The sequence below is a fragment of the Argiope bruennichi genome, chromosome 10 (genome assembly GCF_947563725.1).
Source record: "Argiope bruennichi chromosome 10, qqArgBrue1.1, whole genome shotgun sequence".
NCBI lineage: Eukaryota > Metazoa > Arthropoda > Arachnida > Araneae > Araneidae > Argiope > Argiope bruennichi.
Genome location: NC_079160.1, coordinates 27,649,160 through 27,659,222, shown reverse-complemented (window position 1 = coordinate 27,659,222; position 10,063 = coordinate 27,649,160).

The window sequence follows — 10,063 nt, the reverse complement described above, 5'->3', positions numbered from 1 at the left end:
ATAATCGGTATGAGTTCAAGTTGGTAGTGCGTAGAAAGCAATGAATGACCGATGAAGGATAATGGCCCAGATAATGTAGAAAATTTATATATGAACTCTTTGCCTGCGGCTTGTAGTAAAAATCCATCAAATTTCAATCTTTTCTACAATTTTTTTTTCTCACTTTGCCGATAATTATAAGTATTTGAAATGAAATATATTAAAAGCAGTATTTATAAATATATCAATATTTAAATACATCAATTGATTCGTATTTGTAAGAGAACCATAGACTGTAAATGACCATTCTGTACATTATTGTATTATTTTTCTAATGTACAACTTATTGAGGAATAATCTACCAAGTTTCAATGCAGTAGTGGCTTGGTTAAAGTAAACATTTTAAAAGATGCAAAATAAGTTTGTATAACTAACCAAACATTATGTTTTATTTCGTTAAGAAGTTAAGTTAAATATTATGTACAGGTTCAACTTGTAAGCATACTCATTTCAAAAGGAACAAAGAGATAATAAAGTGCTTAAATCATTTTCATTTAATTTTTTTTAACTTTTATTATAACGCCCTCATTCCCTCATTATTTGAACCCGTTTCAAATCGTTTTAAAATGTACCTCGTATTCATTCGAAAAGGCACATTAATATAACTAAAATAAATTAAATCAAGACATCACATCTCTAGATTTATAAAAATAAATGATGATGATGTTTCCAAGTTACAACGGAAAGAGGGCTGCATAAGCTTCTGAGGGAAAAGACTCCTGAGCACCCGAGGGCGGAAGTCTGACTTCTAGCTCCTATGACACTCACTGGCACAGCCCCTTTTTACAGAAGGGGCTCTTTCACACACCTCACAGATAGAACACAGGGTAAAGAACAACAATGCCCGAACCAGGACTAGAACTCGGGATGCCCAGATCACGGGGAAGACGCGCTGCCCCTAGGCCAGGACGCCGGCATGAAAAAAAAAAAATGTGCAAAATAGAATGATTTTTCACCATTTAACTTCGAAAATAAGTTTTACTATACGTATTTACCATTTCAATTTTAAAATATGAAAATTTTTAAACTAAAATGGAATTATATTACGTTTAACGTTATACTACGCTGCAAGAAAAAAAAATTAATAATTTCATAGGCTCCTTTGTATTTCAATTTTAAAAAATTTCAGTTTACTAAAATATTATATCGTCGGCTTGATTTAAAAATCCTAATAGTTTTTTTTAAAAAAATGGAAATTTTCAGAAGACATTAATAAACTGTTTACTATGTATAAGCACTAAAAGCACTAATTTAGATTTTAAAAATGTCTACTGGGGCGCTGATTCGCTTAACTGATTTACGAAAGTTTTAACATATTATTTCTAGATTTATTTTTTCTGTTAAAATCCAAATAAATCGCATTTTTATAAGAATTCAGATTTACGAGGTTTTGAAACTAAGTCGACGATATTACATTTGGCACTAGGTTACGTAAAGTTACATCATGCCACTAGTATTTCTAATGTTAAACAAATTACACCGTGCTATTAGAATTTCTAATATTAAACTTACACTATTGGACTTTTTCTTTTTTTTTAATCAGAAATTATCTAAATTCATATGTAAGGAATACAAAATGATAAAGGACTGATTGGGAACTCAATTTTATAATTGAAAATTTAGTAAATTAAAACATGAATTGTTACATTAAGATTTCTTCTTAAAAGATTAATTTTAATAATTAATCATTCAAATTTAAATTTCATTAAAATAATAATAATAATGTAAATACAGTTAATAATAATAATTAATACAAATAACCCTATACTGCATAGTGTAAGGTTACTATAACGATTACAAAAAGTTATAAATAGACGAAAGAATATCCATCATCAAAGGCACCGCTGCTGGCAAAAGATACAATGATTAGTAGTAGTGATATTAAAATGGACGCAAACTGAATTATTGAAACTACTGCGCATTTAGAACTCTGGCAACCCTCAAATTCCAAACAGAAAAATCTGGCTGATAAAATTGCGGGAGGGTGTGTTCGATCAAAATTCAGAAAAATATTTGACAGACCTTGTGACACTGGAAAATTCAAGGTCGCCAGCCATAGCAACGCGCTGATGTAAATAATAATAAATAAATATCCAATATGTCTATTACCTTAAGAGAGTTATTCCCAAGCGAATGCTGTAAATGGGCTTAATATATTTATTCTATTTACAATTTGGGACAAAATAAATATTTATTAATTGATATAAGAAATCTCTATACTAAAATAATTGTTATGTTTCAAGAATTTCGTACTTAATTGTAATCTTAAATGTAAATATCTAAAAAACCAAACTTCGCTCGCCAGTTTTTTTTTTTTTTTTCTTTCTTTTTTTTCCAATAAAATTGTGATTTTTTTTTTTTTGGGGGGGGGGAGAAAATATTTAGATATTAGTATGTAATCACATACTAATTACATATGAATATTTTTCAATCTTACCTACGTAGGAACTGGTCATTTAATTAAAAAAAATGAATGCACTTAATTTAACATGCTATTCGAAACAATCTGCTATATTACTGTATTCATTTTGCAGTTCATCCATCATTACTTATGTTTTTGAACTTACACAAAGTTTTACAATTGGTGAAATCGGGCCCGAAATGGCGTTATATGACTTTATCAGCATGAGAGCAGATAGAAAAGGCTCTAATATTTAGTTATAAAAAATGTTAAAATAATGTTGTTTTTTTGTTTTTGTTTTTTGAAATATTTCGTTTTTTCAGGAAATTCTGCTTGATAACCTATGCAGATAAACTTAATAAGCAAAACCTTATCTAAATATAAAATATGATTCAAATCGTTACATGTATATATATATATATATATATATATATATATATGCGCGCATGCGCGAGTGTGTATGTAATGATATCTCTAAATCTAAATTAGATCAATTAATTTCCTAATTTGCCATTTTAATTTAACCTCGACTAACTTCATTCTAAAATGTTCTCTTATTTCCTGATCCAATTCCACCTTTTCTATTTAATTAATGCTGCTGAAGCTTTGTAAAAATGCTTAAATCTGCACTTTCACACGTTCCGAGTGAAGGGATAAAAAACTAGCTACCCAATTTCTTTTAAAAGATATCTAAATTTCCCTTACCTAAATCGACACAAGAACAACATCGATAAGAAACAAAGAGCTTAAAGTATTATCTTATTAAATAACAACAAAAAGAAATATATTGAATATGACTGAAGATTATATAAAATAAAATAAGTCTATAGCAAAAAAAAAAAAAAAAAAAAAATTAACCATAGTATTTTACGTCAAACCAGAAAAAAGACAAAATAAAAATATTTTTAAAATTTATTTTTATTTAGAAAGTTATAATGAGAATTTATATAACAATTCGTTCAGGATAAATAGCTTGCATCCATTCAGAAATCCCAACTTATTTTACAAACATTTTAAAAGAATTGGGTCAAAACAGCCATTTTTTAATTCATAAAATATTTATAAAAAAAAAACTATTTAATTTTTTAAAATTGCAAGCTGAGAATGCAAAAAGAATTTTGTATTTCGTACCGGAATCGTTAATTATATTAATTTTTCCATTCTGTCATTTTTATTTGCTTCGTATTTCATTTCTATATTGGCTGTATTCCGGCCAACTTGAAATAAAAGAATTTTCGAATTAGGCGGAATTTCAGATTAAAAATTTTCTGTTTGTTTCTTTATATAACCAAATATATCACAAAAGTAAGGAAAGGAAAGCTGTACATTCAAAATGGCCGAGAAAAGAAAAGCAATGTTTAAAAATGGCACATTTCAATAAGTTTTGACCGCTGTTTTAATCTGAAGTTAAACTATAAATTATATACAAAAGAATTCAAAATTTTACCAAATGCATGGCTTATACCTAACCTAATCAATATAGAAAAATAAGCTGAAACTTCTTATATTGATCATTATCAATGGAAAAAAAATGTCAGGACGAAATATTAGTAGTAGCAATGAAAACTATTTGAATTTCACTTCAATAACGAAATATACTGCAAAAATTATACAACAAAAATTTTATATCATAAAAAAAATGTGTGTGTGCGAATTTTAAGATGAAGACATTTTACTATTGATTGAATATTGATTATCTTTTTATTAATTTTAAAATGATAAAAACCTTTTTTATGCTATAATATTTTAAGAAATTATCACGGGAAAATGCCAGAAATTAGTTTAATTTATAATTAATGGAAATTATAATTAGCATTTTAAAAAATATCCTCGAATTGCACATCCCTCCAAATTATATATGACTCAAAATTTGTAATTCTAAGTCAAATGGTCTTCTAATTCTAAGTCATAAACAACATATTCTAAACATAATTCTAAATCATAAACAACATATTCTAAACATAATTCTAAATCATAAACAACATATTCTAAACATAATTCTAAGTCATAAACAACATATTCTAAACATAATTCTAAGTCATAAACAACATATTCTAAACATAATTCTAAGTCATAAACAACATATTCTAAACATAATTCTAAATCATAAACAACATATTCTAAACATAATTCTAAGTCATAAACAACATATTCTAAACATAATTCTAAGTCATAAACAACATATTCTAAACATAATTCTAAGTCATAAACAACATATTCTAAACATAATTCTAAATCATAAACAACATATTCTAAACATAATTCTAAGTCATAAACAACATATTCTAAACATAATTCTAAGTCATAAACAACATATTCTAAACATAATTCTAAGTCATAAACAACATATTCTAAACATAATTCTAAATCATAAACAACATATTCTAAACATAATTCTAAGTCATAAACAACATATTCTAAACATAATTCTAAATCATAAACAACATATTCTAAACATAATTCTAAGTCATAAACAACATATTCTAAACATAATTCTAAGTCATAAACAACATATTCTAAACATAATTCTAAATCATAAACAACATATTCTAAACATAATTCTAAGTCATAAACAACATATTCTAAACATAATTCTAAGTCATAAACAACATATTCTAAACATAATTCTAAGTCATAAACAACATATTCTAAACATAATTCTAAATCATAAACAACATATTCTAAACATAATTCTAAGTCATAAACAACATATTCTAAACATAATTCTAAGTCATAAACAACATATATATATATATATATATCTTCATTGTCGGTAAAGACAGTTTCCAAATTGTTATCACTAAGTGTCCTTGGGAGAAACAAAAAAATTCTTGGAATGATATTTAGGACTCGTATTTTCGAAAAAAGAAAATTCACAAAAATGTTTTACCACATAGCCTTTTCAGTAATGTACCCAAACCATGTGTGAGGTGCAGCTATTATGTCATCATTTTCGGTGCGAGATCCACCTTGTAATTATCTGTCCAAGACCCATAAATGGATTTAAGATATCTCCCATTGGACTTTATCGAGGTATGAGCATTAATCAAGCCGCTGGCACTTCAGCAATTCAGTTCGGTACCATGACCTAAAGTCATCGTTCAAGTTTATTCTGAGACGTGTAGAGGGTTGTATAACTGTAACCAAACAGGCTGGTGAGAATCCTTTTGTTAAAGCTTCTTCATACTCGGCAATTTGCCCATTTTATTGTCTTGTCAGTAATACACAGTGAAACGTTTGCTTTCAATAGACGCTTGACTACTTTTTGCCACTGTTCATTACTACGGGGGATTCAGGTAATTTGTGAGTCTTTTTGATCCTGTTCACTCTTCGGAAAGGAGGGGAGCTATTACGCTACGGGTGGGGCAATAAAATGACCACTGTGTAACCGCCTCGTATGAATAGAAAAGACTTTACCAATCTCTGCTTTAAATGACCAAAGGGAAAGTAACTAAGTTTGAAGGGAGGTTCAAAGAAGGTATTGTAAATCTGCAGATAAAATGGTCAATAGATAGCCGCCTAGTTAAAAAAGAATTGCATTGTAAACTGTAGTAAATAAAAGGGCAGAGATCTTTTTTTTTTTTTTTTAATTCCTAAACTGTAATGGTCACATGTCAAAGCATATTCAAAAACAGGTCAAGTAGATCTCCGAATTCTTTCAGACAATCTCCGAATTCAGCCCTATCACAGTACATAAAAAGAAAAAGGGATTGTGTCTTGTATCAGTGATTTAATTATTCATATTCCTTTTATGTACAAATAACAAGTATTCTAACCTAGGTAAATATAACGGTCATTTACGCAATCAATTAATTATAAATATTTATCACTATCATGTTGAAATAATTTTAAGGCTAGTTCAATTGTGGATTTTGGTAATTATTTATATAAAAGTGACTTTAAAACTTGTTTCATATTTTGATCAAATTAAAAAGAATTCCTGACAGTATGTTAGCTCAAATTTTGATTGCAATATGAATCCTTAAATTTCAAAAATTATAAAGTACCGTCCATTTTACTTTTAACCATACTTTTATGTATTCTTCTTTGATAAGGATTATTTTTAATATAATTCGATGGTAACATATTAAAAATTATCTTGATGAATGAAGCGAATGCAACAATATATATATTCTAATGCAATTATTATGATATCGAAATGACGAATTGGGTTATTAAAATGCAATATGATTCTAAGCTATTTGTAGTTAAATTCTTGAAAATTGGAGAGTTGGAAATTCATATTTGGCTTACTAATATTAAAATAGGAACGAATGTGCATATACAGGGTGTCCTTTCTAATTGTGGAACAAAAGTTAGTTTCTAAATCATTAAAGATGGGTATGTACGTACTTCCAATTGGACAAATGATTTAAGTAACGTAAAGAATTATTTTATGTTGTTTTATGAATAAATATCCTGCTATAAAAATTATTAAATTTAAATTTTTATACTTTCTTCCGATCCTAATAATCATATTTTAGAAATGAGCTACTCGGCACGATTTGAGTCAACACTATATATCTGTTTTATTATGTATTTTATTACAAATCTATATGCACATTTTATAAATTTTTAACTATGAAGGAATGGATTTTTCTATAATAACTTTATTTTTGGCTATAAATAACATCAAAACTTCCCAGGTTTAAAATAAAAAAGTTTAGTTTATAAATAGTTATATAGAGTTTATAAATAATTTTTTTTTTAGTTCAGATGTCTTCGGTAGGGAATTCTTTAAAACAAGGACACTTGAATTTCCAGTAAAAGTGTTGTTTTTTTCTGTCGGAATGCCAAATATTTATTTATTAAACTGACATAAATGGATATTAAGTTCGAAATGCTACGTAAATAATACTTTTAGTAACAAAAATTGTATCAGAAAAATTTGAATCAAATTTCATTTTGTTTATAACACTTCTTTCATTCATGTCTATGCTTAGTGCTCGAAAGAATTCATTATTGATTACATATCAAAGATGTCGCGCCAGTTTATTTTTAGAATCCTTTGTAATTTTTGATGTAAGACGGGAGAGGAAGACGTAGTCACAACACAGCCCAAGACAATGTACTCTTACATGTCAAATGACACGAGTAGTTACTTTAATCATGTAACTGCTACATCACTTAAATTCATCTAGTTCCTAAAAATTCACCCTATTGTGAATCTAAAGCCTTTTCTTAAAAATATTTTATAATTTTAATTCTTAGAAACAAGTGATTTATTTTTTTATATGTTTTCCAACTGATAATGCATTATCTGTTCATTATTTCTCTAGAAGATGTGATTTTAGTAAACGGTTAACACTTTGATAGATTTGATTCAACATTTGATACAATTACTAATTTAAATGCTAAAAAATGTGTGTTCAATTTCATTTATCCACGTCGTTACCTTTTTGATTCATCGTTTTTACATGCATGTAAAATTACAGACCGGTAAACATCCACTCCTTGACAGACTTCATTTAAAATTTGCGAAATTTCTAACATTAAACTGTTTTCTAAATTTCATTTATCCAAGTCTGCGTTTTTGAGTTATCGCTTTCACATTGACACAAATGTAGAAAACGATGGATGGTCTTCTTGCAGGATTTGCTTCAAAAATTGATACAAATCTATACTTTAGATGATAATTCTATGCACCAAATTATATTCATCTAGATTTTTATATTTAGTATTTATTATATTCAATTGTATTCAGTCAGACATTTCTGGGAATGGATTTCATTCAAAATTTGACCGAAATCTACATCTTTGGTGTTAAGATTACATGTCAAATTTTATACATCTCCCAAAGCTTCTAAGTCAGCTTCCAAAGTCAGATATAATCCCAAAAATTTGTTCTTCGGACTCAAGAAAGTCTGAAACGTGGATATTGATATAAATCTCTTGCTTTATATTTTTTTGCCTATTATCTTATAATACTATTTGTATATTTCATATTTGAAAGAGTGAAAAATGGTAACAAAAAGTTCAACTAGATCTAACAACTCTGTCCATACCAAACGATATGACTGATAGTGTGATTACTTCATCTGCCAATAATCCACGTGAAATCGTCTGCAAAACAAGCAGTGCAGCAACCCCAGATGAAAAGGAAAAGCCGCAACTCTTTCAACCGGGGTAAACAACGAGTTTTATCAGCGGCGGAAACATCCCTGACCCCGAAAACACGCTGCCGTTGACGTGTGGACGCATGTTCGGGCAGACTCCCGGGGTTGTTGGAAGCGACTGCGGTTTCTGCCAGCAATATTAACTGTCGGGTTTTTTTAAAGATAAAATATAAAAGGAGTCACGTAGATAAACAGCCAAGGTGTCGAGCGATTTAATTGTCGGGGGTGGAGGATTGGTGATGCTATGGTTTCATGTGACAGATACGAGTTTGTTTGTAAGTGCATTCTTGTTCAAATTGTTAGAGAAAAATGTTTCAACGATGTCAAGAATCTCAGTGGAAGTTTTAAGTAAATCTGAATAGGAGTTCATTGATTTGATGTCAGTATTATTCGAAGTTTTTACCTTAAATTCACAGATATTATTATATTTTTTGTGATAAATTTTCATTTTTAGTAAATATTAAAAAAAATTATAGATGATACAAAATGGAAAGCAGAAATTGGATGTAAAAAAATACAGATAAAAAAATATTAATAAAATTTAGTACGGTGAATAAAACTGTGTAAGGCTTCTAAACAGTATAATAAAATTGTAATAGTATATGTCGATTAAAATTTAAAATTCCAAACATTTTGCTGAGGAAATTATTAAGAGCAATTACATAAAGTATTTAATTGAATATTTTAGCATCAATAACTGATACCGGCTAACCAGTTGGCAGTCAAAAGGGATTAGTTAGAAATAAAATGAATTCTTAAAAGTATTATTATTATTATTATTATTTTCCTTAAATTCAAGATCAGATGGTTCCATTCGTTTAATATCAAAATTTAATTAAACTGAGCTAAACTTAATTAAACTAAAAAAATAACTAAACAAATTAACAATTAAAATCTGAAAATAGTAAAATAGTGTATTGTCACTAAAAATTTTTAAATGTAAAAAATGTGGAAACTAGTACAACAAAAAACGCGTTTAAAGTCGACCACAAAATGAAATACTTACTGACATGGAAAAAAAAAAAAAAAATCAGGTTAAATAAACGCGTTCAAAACAACTTTAAGAAAAGAAAGGCTTTAAGCTATTTAAAATTATTAATTTATTATTTTGTTATGCGTTTGGACTTGGTGATGATACGATGATACCTTTAGCCTTGTGCCAGATTAGTATTTTATATGCAGATGATTACAAATGAAAAATTCTTTCCAAAAAAAAAAAAAAAACACGTATCATAATTAAATATAGAAGTTCGTTTCGTAAATATAGAGGTTTTGTTAAAATCGTGAATCACTATTTTGCGCACATTACATAGAATATATTGCATATGCAATTATAAATGCCTTTTTTTGTTTGGAGAAGACACGTTTATGTTTATTATTTATTGAAATAACTATTCATTGTATCAGTGGCGCAGTAAAAATAAGTGACGTCAGAGGCATGATATGATTCTTTTCATAGCCCCCCCCCAATGGTCACCAATAGCTTAACATTGTAAATAACATGCAA